The sequence below is a fragment of the Thermobia domestica genome, chromosome 3 (assembly GCF_964235325.1).
Source record: "Thermobia domestica chromosome 3, izTheDome1.hap1.1, whole genome shotgun sequence".
In the NCBI taxonomy this organism is placed as follows: domain Eukaryota; kingdom Metazoa; phylum Arthropoda; class Insecta; order Zygentoma; family Lepismatidae; genus Thermobia; species Thermobia domestica.
Window position 1 is genome coordinate 88,113,230 of NC_137456.1, and position 13,205 is coordinate 88,126,434.

The window sequence follows — 13,205 nt, forward strand, 5'->3', positions numbered from 1 at the left end:
ACATTTTGCGGGGCCCCAGGTTTACAACTAACTTGCACCAAGGTCTGTAGAACCTATATATATATATATATATATATATATATATATATATATATATATATATATCATTGGTCTACTGGTTATACCCTTTTCCCTTTATATCTGCAAAATGTTCTGGTGAAAATGCTCACCCTGTTCATTGCTTATAGCAGCTAAGTTTTCAGAGAAATAACTCAAATGGAAATGCAGACAGTGAATTAATTTTAAAATACATATTTCACCCTTATGACTCGCAATTTTTCAAGAAGGTTCTATACCAGTATTTCATAGTTTTCCTCTCTTACAAGTTAACCTATCGATGTCGAATTCGTTTTTCGGCCAAACTTGGTTGGGAAATGTGGAATATCAAGAAACGAGCGTGAGCAAAACTTGAAGTGCTTCTGTCCATAAAGACGGCTGCAGTGGCCAAAAACCTGATTGATCAGAATAAGCCATTACAGTGTGTTTCAAGTTTGAAAATTACATTTTATTTGTAAAACGGGTAAAGGGATGAAAAACAAAAACACATTAACCGACACCGAGAAGAAGTAGACATATATTTGAGGGTATGCTTATCATGGGTCACCAGAAAACTGATATAGAGTTGTCTTCGTCCAATTTATAGGGTCCTTTGGGTGGCGGTGGCGCTGCTGCTCCGATGTTCTGCTCCGTGGTTACCATGTGTCAAGTGGCACCGTGTTGTTGAAACCAATTGGTGGCAACATCCATCGCTTCCCATGCATTCCACAAAAGGTGTGTAAACCCCGCTTGATATCAAGGACCATTGACAGTATCAACATCTTCAAAGAAATATGGACCAATTACACCCTCTCCTCAAAATCTTCACTAACAGTTGCCTTTTGTGGATGCATTGGTTTCTCAAATACGCAACTCGTGGATTTTCTGTACCCCGTATTCGGCAGTTTTCTATTCACATATCGAGCCACTTGGAAATGGGCTTCGTCAGTAAAAATGATTTTTTTTTTTTAAATTCACCATTGTCCTCTTTTTGGCCTGGGGCCCAATCTACGCATTCACGGTAATGCGTGATCATTTGATTTCAACTCGGATTAACTTTTGTATGCCTTTAAATGGAAACTTTTGTGTAATACGTTAAACACTCACACGCACGGCTGCGATATTTTCCTAAAAGCGACCAGGATGACGATGCACTGGACTAATTTCTTCCCTAACTGCAAGGACGTATGCAGGACTCTGTTTTCTGTGACACTCCTAAGCGTACCAGACATTAGTTGTCACCACGTGACCCTGTCTCTCACACCTTACGACCACCTATGCACCCACGAAAGATTATGCATGCTCTTTGTATGGCGGAATTGTCGGCATTACGAACTCATTCCACCTGGTCGGACTATCACTGCTGCTCTACTCTCAGCAGTTTCAAAGTTCGCACCGTGCATTGCGGAGACGAAACCGGCATTGGTGAATCGCAAGGGTGTGCTGGTCCTGCATGACAATGCCAAGCCACATACGGCAAAAAGAACCGGGAGACCCTTCATCAACATACCTGGTAGAGACTATGCCATGCACCATATTCACCACATCCTGCACCAATAGATCACAAGTGTTTCATTCCCTCGACAACCACCTCAGTAGGAGATCCTTCGCAAATGAAGGAGACCTGCGGAATTCACTCACGGACTTCTTTGCATGCATCCACGACCGCCGAGTTTTATCACAAGGTATTGTGTAGCAGCAGAAACGTTGGCAAAAGGTGTTGGATGCTGATGGAGATTACTTCAAAACCCAAAGGTACGTACCGTCCACTATATTGCTCTTTGTTTATCACTGCTCTACAACGGCAAGAACTTCTTGTTTACCTTATATAATATATATAATCCGGAAGTGGAGATGGGAGGAACTAGACAGAACAAAAAGTGGGAGGAAGGGAACTTCACACCTGCCTACCGAAATAATGATAAGAACTAGGAAGGGGGTTGAGAAAGACAAAAATCATATCGGCTTGACCTGTTAAAGGCATGCTACATACCTGTGCTAGAGATTCTCCATATGTTATGTAGGAATTCACCGAATGTCTGTACGACAGGAGTAATGAAACGGTGCAGTGAAGATGGAAACCATACAGAAAAAAGGTGTTATCCATGGCACATTGCACGCACAAGTACAATGGAGGCAAAGCAAAGATCACTGAGATGGTTGCATAATCTCAGGGGGCAATAGACGGTGGTATACCAACAGAACTTGCAGAGAGAGGGTAAATATGAACACGTGTAACTAGTCGTGTAACGTAACGAACTAACAGGCAGAATATACAACGATTCACTGTACATGTAACATAGTATCAACAGTAGCACTACCTAGGTATAAACTAGTAGGTCATAGTGCTAACAATAAACGTACACTCATGTCCAAAATGATTGTCGCATATCTATAATTGTCTTTTTGTAAGAATATAATTTGATAATGATTTTGCAGGGTACTTTTAATACTGATACTGTGTATATAATCGGGAAATGTATATTTGTCGTAAATGTCAAAGGAAAAGAATTATAAATACGAAAATTAGAGTGAGTAAAACAATATGTTGCTAAATGGACAAGAAAGATTTATTTTCGCTTTATTGTTCTTATTTACTGCTCTTTTGACATGAAATTTGCCACATACATGTCTGCCGATTATACACATACTAACATTATAAGAAATACCGGGCGAATTCTTTATCAAATTAAATTCCTACAACAACATATTTATAGACATGCGACAATAATTTTGGGCATGAGTGTACCTACAGATGTTCAAAATGCTGTCCTACCACTTCTATGCAACGTGCTAATCTTCGCTGCAGTGAGTTTCGAATGCGTTCCATCACTCCTGGAGTGTTGCGTAACTGTTCACATGCATCTTCAATCAGGGAGTAATCTACGCCACCCCAACACCCCTCCAAATTTCTTTACACACACCCCTGGATGGAAAAGGAATACTCTCCCAAATCCAATTGTATCAATCAGTATCATACAGGTTATTTATTACATCAAGCTAAAAAGGGTTTAGCGTTTAGGAAAGAAGGCAATATTCTTATTTATTTATTTCACTTCAAAATACGAAGCGACCTCGTTCTCATGTACGGCTTCGAGAACCACATGGCCTCATTATTTCGGGCGGTGTTTCGATCGAAATAATTGACAAAACAGATCCGCTCATACCTACCCTCCTGGGCTCCGCGGTCGTTTCCATGGAATTTTTCTGGATCTCACAAAAGCCTTTGACCTTGTTAATCACAAAATTTTATTGAGTAAATTGCGTAATTATGGTATTAGAGGTCATGCTAATTTATGGTTCCAATCCTATTTGACTAACCGCATGCAATATGTGGAAATAGGTCCAAGTCAGAGGTAAGGCACATTAGGCATGGAGTTCAACAAGGATCAATATTAGGTCCTATACTTTTCCTTATGGGGCGTTTACACTTGGTCGATTTAGTTGCACGGCTAAATCGACTCGTTGCATTTGCGACTAAATCGAAGCAACTAGGCCGAATCAGATCGATGGATGTGTTCAATTGTTTCAACCGAAATTGAATGCTGCTTGTCGACTCGCTTTCCTCTGGTCGATTCGAAGTCGACTGGCAATTTTAAAGATGTTCAAGCAAAAAGTAATTGGTACAATTTGCGGTGTTATAGCAGAAGAAAATAGAATCGACCACAGAAAATAGAACGTCTTTCAATTCAGTTGCTAGTCGATTTGTCGCTTTCGATCAACAAGCGATTAAGTTGAAGTCCTGTTTACACGGTCGATTAAGTTGAAAGTGACGTCAATTCAACTGAATCGAACTCAAATCGACTAAGTGTAAACGCCCCATTATATGCATTAACGATCTTCCCGATTATGTAGTTCCAAACAAAAGCGTACTCTTTGCGGATGATACAAACATTTTAGTTGAAATTCCAAATAACATTTGCTCCGAGGAATTCATATTTAAGAACACGTCAGATAAAATTACAGAATGGCTAAAAGCAAACCAACTTAAATACAGCGAAAACAACTATAATGAGTTTCAATGAAGGAAAACTAAACTCTCTAAATATATATCAAATACGTATAGACGGCGAACTTATGCAGGTATCTGACACTTGTAAATTTTTAGGGTTAAAATTAGACTCTAAGTTAACATGCGATGATCACGTGAACGATTTGTTGAGGAAACTAAGCGCGAGAATCTATCTTATGGGGCGTTTACACTTGGTCGATTTAGTCGCACGGCTAAATCGACTCGTTGCATTTGCGACTAAATCGAAGCAACTAGGCCGAATCAGATCGAGGATGTGTTCAATTGTTTCAACCGAAATTGAATGCTGCTTCTCGACTCGCTCTCCTCTGGTCGATTCGAAATCGACTGTCAATTTTAAAGATGCCCAAACAAGCAGTAATTGGTACAATTTGCGGTGTTATAGCAGAAGAAAATAGAACGTCTTTCAATTCAGTTGCCAGTCGATTAGTCGCCCTCGATCAACAAGCGATTAAATTGAAGTCCCGTTTACACGGTCGATTAAGTTGAAAGTGACGTCAATTCAACTGAATCGAACGCAAATCGACTAAGTGTAAACGCCCCATTATACGTAAAGTTAGTAAGATTCTAACTACAGAAACATTAAAACCAATTTATTTCGGATTGATCCAGTCAATTATATCGTATGGAGTCATCTTCTGGGGTAATGCCTGTTATGCGAAGAAAGTATTTACAATGCAGAAGAAAATGTTACGAATAATGTTATCAGTTCCGTTTCATACACCAAGTAGACCACTGTTTCAGAAACTTAAAATATTACCATTGCCGTGTATATACATTCTCGAAACATCATTCATACATATAAATAAAAGAAACTTTCAACTCAATTCGGATCTAAGAACAACCAATCATATTCATATACAAAATTTCCGTCTAACAAGAACTCAAAATTCGTTACACGACATAGGAATAAAACTTTATAATAAATTACCAGATCGTGCCAAACTTGTAGTTTAAAAGACACCTCAAGTTACTGTTACTTAAACATCTTTTCTATGGTTTAGATGAATATCTTCAGTGTGATCTTTCTTTGTAATGTAAATATTAAGATTTATTTGAATTTTGAAATATATAAAACAAGGTACAATTTATATTTTCTCTAAAAATACACTTTAAGTTTTATTGTTACGTATATATTTTGTATTATTATTATATATATTGTATTATTATATATTATTTTTCTAATAATTGTATTATTAATTGTAGCGTATCTTGTAATTATTATTAATTGTAATTGTAACTGTATCTCTTGACGAAGCCATGAACGCTAAGTTCTTATGCTGCTTGTAGACGATCCAAGAAAGATTGAACAAGACCATTCAATACCTCAAATTTACACGTTCAAAGGAGTATTGTTCGAGACACTTGAACAAGAGTCTCGAACGGGCTTGAAACAACTTTTACACGATCATAGAGGTATTGAATCTGTTTTATATTCTTGTTAATAGATGGCAGACCAAAACAAGAGACTGTAACTATGAAAACAAATGAAAGCGAAACTGCGTAGTGATTTAGTTCAGACCTGCGCATGAATAGCTATAATATTAGCATATTTTCTTAACTTTCTGCAGGCATTTGTAATTTAATAGATTATATTAAATAATTTAGAAAACAGGTCAATTGATTTTGCAGCAATCCCATCGAATTTTCACTAAGTAGTTTGTCCCTTTTACATTAAATGCGAGTTAGGTTAGGTGACGTTAAAAATTAAAGTGCTGCTTAGGTATAAAATCGTTCCCTATACTAAGCTTTTTCAAAAAAAAAAAAAAATGATTCTGCAAATGGCGGGCTAATGATAGAACCACACTCAGAAAGAAAAAAATCGAAGTTTCCTAAAATTGTGTGTATCACGAGGCAATGATTGCCTTTTGATGTTATTTACGCTTTGCATCGAAGACTGTTTAAAGAAAAGGCTGAAATCACAGAAAACCAAACGAAACAATGATAATATTTTTCAGCTACAGGACTTACCGCCCATATCTGCATCAGACTTTCTTCACAAATTTATCCCTGTTTTGGTACTGGTTAAGAATAACCCGTCAAACGAATAGTAATTTTTACTGTTAAAATGTGTGAGTGTGTATGAAGCAGAATTATCTGAGATACCGTAATAATTCCCACTGTCGAAACATGTCTGCATAATGTAGGAAACCAGTATTTTATGTTTAGAAGTTTAATGTTACCAGTATCAAATCATTACAAGAGCTATAGTTCAGTTCAAATGAGTGAATACGATGTCAGGGGTTTGTTGCACTATTCTAATTTATACATTATTCTTACTCTTGTACTATAACCTCAGTCGATGACGCGCCTGCTCCGTACGGACTACTCTCCCGTGGACCCCCTTCAATGCTCCTGCCCCGACACTGTTAAATAGCATCTCGATTTTATTTATTTATTATTATTTTTGCAGTCTTGTATGTAGCATATGTTAGGATGCACATTTGTATCTTACGGGAAAGCACTAGTAAAATTAATCTGCACACGTGAAAGCAACCTCTACCTTAAGACATAACTTCTCAAATACTACGTGTGGATTTCGTGATAAAATACTTAGATTACAGTAGGATAACATGTGATCATTTCCAGGATACTTCAGTTTGTGAGCATATTAGCAATCTGTACGCAATTATTTGATATTATCAGAGATTAATAACAGTACAAAACGTCTTATTAAACAAGAAAAATCAGTTATATATTTTTTTATTTAATGGATTCTTCTTTCTTAATCTACACCCGGTATTCTTGTATATTAAATTCTTAAATTAATACTTATACTTCTCATTGCCTCAAAATTTAACAAAAGTTATGGGCATGCAAGGATTATAACTATATAAATCGTGAATATTATCAACAAAAAATACTAACAATATCTTCCGGTGCAAATATTAGCTTTGTTTATCATAATACACACTTGGAATATCATATAATTATGGAAAAGAGTAACAAAAAGACATTTATTCAACTTTAACTCTGTCTCACGACGCCATCTTACTTGTTTTGTATTTTCCTGCACTCAAACTCGAACGTTGATTGGCTATTGAATGCTCTTGAATTGGATTGTTTAGAACAGGACCGAAACGAAATTTCTTGAACGAAACTATTGAATTCAAGAGAAAAATGACGTCAGTGCTGACGTCTTTTTCATCAAATAGTCTTGAATGGTCTTGAACAAGAGTCTTGTTCAAACTTTCTTGGATCGTCTACAAGCAGTATTACGGCGGAAAATGAAATAAATAAATAAAAGTGATTGATGGACAGATGCAGATGACTGAAATTGGCAACGTCTTGAGCGGTCATTCACCTACTCCCTCCTCCATAAGGAAAAATGTGACAATATAGTAATAAGCCTATACCAGATTCAGTTGGTAAGTGCTACTCTGCAACAGGCTCGCAACCAGAGGGGGGACTAGGGAGGACCTGGCCCTCCCTTAATTTTTCATGTCCCGTCCAGATCTCAATACAAAATGCACAATTTAGATATTTGTAAGAGAATTTTTAATGACCTGGCCCCTCCTAACATATTGATGGCCCCCCGAACCTCTGTTGCTGGTTTCGAGCCTGCTCTGCAAGTGGTGTATCAACGGACGGACGTTAGAAGGGTGTAGTCAAAACGTTTTTAGAAATGAAGAGATCGATCGAAGTAAGAATTATATATATTTTAGACTGAGTCTAGTGTTGTGCAGGAAAGCATTTGGCGCTAGCTTGATTTTTTTGTAAAGTATATTTTTATTCACGTAAATTCATTGAGTGGAACAGGGTTTATAGTGAGTCACTTTTTTAACTAAAATTATTTTTTTTCAAGTTGGTTACTAAAAGTTACTTTTTGAGAGGTAAAGTGACTTTTTCGTGTGATTTATGTTTTGTATTGGCAGTTTTCTAAGAAAAATATAAAAACAAATGGAAAAAGGCAGAAACTTGTTACTCATTACTCTTCTGAAAGCTTCAGTACTTGCTGCCGCATGTGAAACAGTCAGCTTTATTCTCACTTCAGCTTTTATTCTTTCTAAAGCACAGTGGACGGTTGGTGGATGCTTAAGCTCTCAAGGTGGAGTTGAGAACCTTTCTGTGTCTATTCTTTCTTCTATCATAATAATCTTTTAGTTTTCTCTTGTAATAGTTAACGCTCCGTTGAACGGTGTGTGTGTGTCTGTGTGGTTCATCATGCTCGTCTTGTGTTATGCTTCTTGTATGTTCTTCTTAAGAGTAGGTGATGAATTTGAATATTTCATGTTTCTGAGAACTCTTAATGTGAAGTTAAATATAATGTCTGGGATGAAGAAATTCGGAAATAGTCCAGAACTGGTTCCACTTATTCAGAAGCTTTTTACATCTGCTAAGTTTGCTTACCGTAACTACAAAGCTTACTTTGAAAACCTAAGAAAGGAAGAAGCTCAAAAAGAAGTAAAGAAACAAAACAACAAAGAGAGGTGATGGAGAAATTGACAAAGGAAAAAAAGGGTATGATGAGATTTTGGTCACTTTTTCGTGTGCTTTTGGCCATTTTTGGCCACTTTTCAACTATTTACAAGAGACCAAACCACTATGAGCCCAGGGATTATTAAAATTACGGTATATTAAAGAAGACAAAACAGAAAGATAAGAAATATTTGTAAAATTTAAAAACTGGATTTCTGGAACATAAGGGGAAAACAATAATTTAATGAATAATTTTCTTATGAAAGATATTCAGAGCCAATAACGTAGCCAGAAAGAGGCAGGAACGGAGATTAAGAGATCAAATAATATTACAACAATTAAGGTTAACAACAGGGTTAAAATATTAAAATAATGAAATTGGAACTCTACATTATATATTACTAAACGAATGTGATTTCAGCATAGGACGAGGGAATTTTTTCCCTATTAATATTTTGGAAAAATATCACCCACTAAAACTTGCTGGGGGTGAATAAATTGAAATAATAGCAGAATTTTGCAAAATAATTACAATAATTCGTATGTAATCAATTCACGTGTAATTACTGGGTAAAATGGAGATTAATTCCTAACACAGTGAAACCTCTCTTAACGGGCATCTCTCAATAGTGGACATCTTCACAAGAGGACAAACTTCCTTATTCTTCCATTCCATAAATATGTGTGGTGTGGTGTTATGAGGGAGAACCCTTCCCCTTACGGACGCCTCTCATTTACGGATAAATAATCGTGTTCCGCCGATGTCCGTTTTGAGAGGTTTCACTGTATTACTTAGTTTCATAATAATAATAAATGTTCAAATGTGTGAACTTACTTTATTGAACCCATCACTGCAAAGAGCTATTATTATTATTATTATTATTATTATTATTATTATTATTATTATTATTATTATTATTATTATTATTATTATTACTACTACTACTACTACTACTACTACTACTACTACTACTACTACTAGTATCATTGCAATAGTTGCGTAACAAAATATACTGTTTTCTTGTTTGAGTGTGTTTAAAAATTACATCACTATTCTGAGAGCACACACCCCTTTTTATTTTTAACACCCCCCCAAGTAAAAATTTCTGGCGTAGTTACTGTCTTCAATACCGTTTTGTAAGTCGGCAAGTGTGTCAATAGGAGAGATGAAAACAACGGTTTTGAGATGTCCCCAGACACAAAAAACCAGAGGGTTCAAATCTGCTTATCTGGGAGGCCAAGCTACAGGGCCACTATGGCCTATCCCTCGTTGGCCGTAAGATATTGTCTGACAGGTACAACTGGCGCTCCATCATGCATAAACTACATAGTTTTCCGCAGGGCCGGCGCTAGCAGTTTTGCCGCCCTGGGCGGTACTTTCACATGCCGCCCCTTTAATCTACAAACCGTCTTTTGACAAAAGACGTTCAAGTGTCACGGAAAAGTAAGATGCCCCATTTAAAAGCATGTATAAAATGGAAAAGTAAATTTTTTTAAAAAATGCCTCTCTCAAATGCTTAAGTAATATTTAAACGGCTCCTTACGTTTTAATCACGACTAAGAATTTTAATTTTTAAGCTTATTTTATATCAAAAGGTGTTTCCAATGGAGTATGAAGATAATATAGTGAATCAGATATTACGGCAAAACTAAGTGATTAGCCTAAGCCTTATAATGTACTAATACAATAGAGATACATACATTTAACATATCTTAATTGAAAGAAACTTTTCTTGCTTTGATATGAGCGAATTCCTTTATCACATTCGCATAGTCCAGGCATCATAAACCTTCCCTATTTCATATCTAAGTGGAGTCAGAGCATCAATTCGGCTCTCCCACCTTGTGGTGCTTAATGGTTTTAAAGTGAAACTGCTACTACGTTCCTTTAGTATAGCCCAATGTTGAACTGACGTAGAAAAAAGTCATTAACTATACAAAGAAACGGCATACTGAGATGCTGTGGCTGCATCGTTAACGACAATGTTTAGTGAATGACTACTGCAAGGAACATAGAAGGTTCGGGAATTTTTTCTAAAATTCTCTTCTGAATACCTGATTGCCTTTCATATTGGAATCATTGTCTTATCCTTGGCCCCTCATGTCTTCGATAGGAATGTTAATTTCCTTTAGCTGTTTAATTATTACTTCTGTCAGTCCTAGACCAGTGGTTTCTATTACCGGTACGAAACCAAGAAAATGTTAATAAATTTTTACAAGGAATTTTCCATTACTATATGTAATTTGTACAAAAGTAACGAGTATTGTCATTTGCTCTGTCAGAAATATCTGGTGTGCAGTCAAGTATTATACTATAATATTTTGTATCTCTCAACAAAGGCAGGATTTTACTTTTAATTTGTTCACTAAGAATTTGAATAATTTCGTTTTGGACATCTTTTCCTAAGTAATAGTGGTATTTATTTTGTCCTCCCATGGTTCTTTTAATGTCTTCGGCCATGACGCTGTCAAACTTTGCAGAGTTCTACCAGTTTGGGAAAATTACCATTATTACTTGTGTTAAGTTTACCTAATGTTCCGCGTAACGGTAGACATTGCTCACCTAAAAACTGTATTATTGCAACTAGTCATTCTATTACGTTCTTTCAATGTTGTGCTTCGATATTTAACATTTTCTGGTGTTCTTCATCACTTGAGTTGATTTTAACGTCCCGTTCAGCAGCGGGACTATATGAGATGTGGACCTACTGATTAACGTGGAATCCGAACCACATGAGCTCCCACCGGGAATCGAACCCGAGTCTTCCACGCCTAAGGCGCGTACACTAACTGCTTAGCCACTAAGGAGCTCTCTGCATCAATTGTAAGACCACTCTTCAGTCTTATCGTAAGCTCCATCCACTTTATTTGCGCTTCAAACTGAATAGGAAACCTATTATGACTAGTCAAAGCTTCAGAAATGTGGCACCAATTGTTATAGTCATCAACTATGAAAGATATTTTACTTGTGGAAAATAATTTGCAACAAAAACCGAAAACAGTATTCTTACTTTCTGAATAAACTAACCATTTTCTGAACACAAATTCACTATTACATAATGTGTACTTGTGACAGTTATCTGCGAGCCAATGGTTGAAATTATCTCTGGGACAGTTGTCAAACTTGGTTAATTGCCTTGGAGGACCTTTTTTGATTAGGGTAATTCTAATATTCGGAATGAACAGTTTGTAAATTCGTTAAAACTCGCTGCTAGAACCTAAATGTCTCTAGATGCTGTAGGCTAGAATAGCCTGTCTCAAGTGGGAGTGTACCTTTTGCATACTTGGAGTGAAGCGTTAGAACATCGTTGAATAGAAAAACAATATAGAAAACACCTTGATAATCTTATCCACCCTAGTTGAAAATCTTATCTACGCCGCTGCAAGGGAAATATTGAACGAGATACCTGTGGCTAGTAGTTTGACAATTGAAAATGAGGGAGAATGCTCTGAATTTCCTGAGTATTTTCCTGAATGTGAGTGAAGTAAGTTCAATTACATTCCCAGGTGAAGACAATTTAATTTTTCCATATGAGCCTATTACAAAGCATTATATTTTGATAATATTCTTTTCTTTTTAAAATTTTGCCGCCCATAAGAGTTGCCGCTATGGGCGGTGGCACGGCTCGACCCCCCCTCGCGCCGGCCCTGGTTTTCCGCTACTGAAGACAAATATTCTCGAGAAGACATGGCAGGCCATGCTGAAGGAAATGAAGCTATCCCGGGCCATTGAGGTTTCCTGGAAGCGTGTGAGGTCCCACTAGGTTATGTCCTATTATCCCCAGTCATACGTTCAACCGTTGCTCGAGTCGCGATTCATGCACAGCATGGGGATTTCCGTCGCACCAAACGTGTGTATTGTGGAAATTCACAAGACTGTCGAGAGTGAAACTGGTTTCTTATTCATTCACAAAAGGTAACTCCTGGGGCAAAATCCGCTGCACTAAGTCCTTGAACACATTAAAGGTGATACGAATGTAAGAAATTACGATGTAAAATTCGCCATACACTATTCTTGGATATGGCATATTACTGTAGCGCTATTCACCCAGCTGAACTTTCCGGTGACGCTTCTACGCGTTGTAGCATACTTTCCGCTGGGTCGACGTTTGTCCTGCCTGTTCGTTCTCCAATTTAAAGCTTCCATGTTCCCGCAGGCGTTAATGAATCCTCGTAAAGGTACTACTCTCTGGATGTCTTCGATTTGAGAAAGCATCTTGGTACATACGTACTGCTTCCAGTGCATTCCCATTTGCTCGCCCATAAAAGATATGCATGTCTGCATATTCTTCGGTACTGTAACAGTGCGCCGTTTTTCCCCGAAAACACAGAAGCCTCACTTACTACACAATAGGCTATCTCGACGTACAGCACTATCTGTTCTACCTCATCTTTTGTGGCAGCAAACTCAAAGTTGGAAGACACACACACACTACCTACCGCTGACTCGAAAAAGATTATCTCTTGTACAGCTAGGGAGGGTGATGCCATTTAACTTCTTATTTTGCACGTTCGTTGAAGCAAACTTGAGAAACGCAACGCTACTGGGAAGTGGGCCAGCGGTATCGGTAGGCGTAGTCCAATATATACGAGGGTCACTACGAAAGTTTTGAGATGTGAAATAACTTGCATACTTAAAATCAATTTAACACTTACATTTTCTCAAAGTATTCACCATTACACTGTACGCACTTTTGCATTCCCGAAAACCACTTTTGGA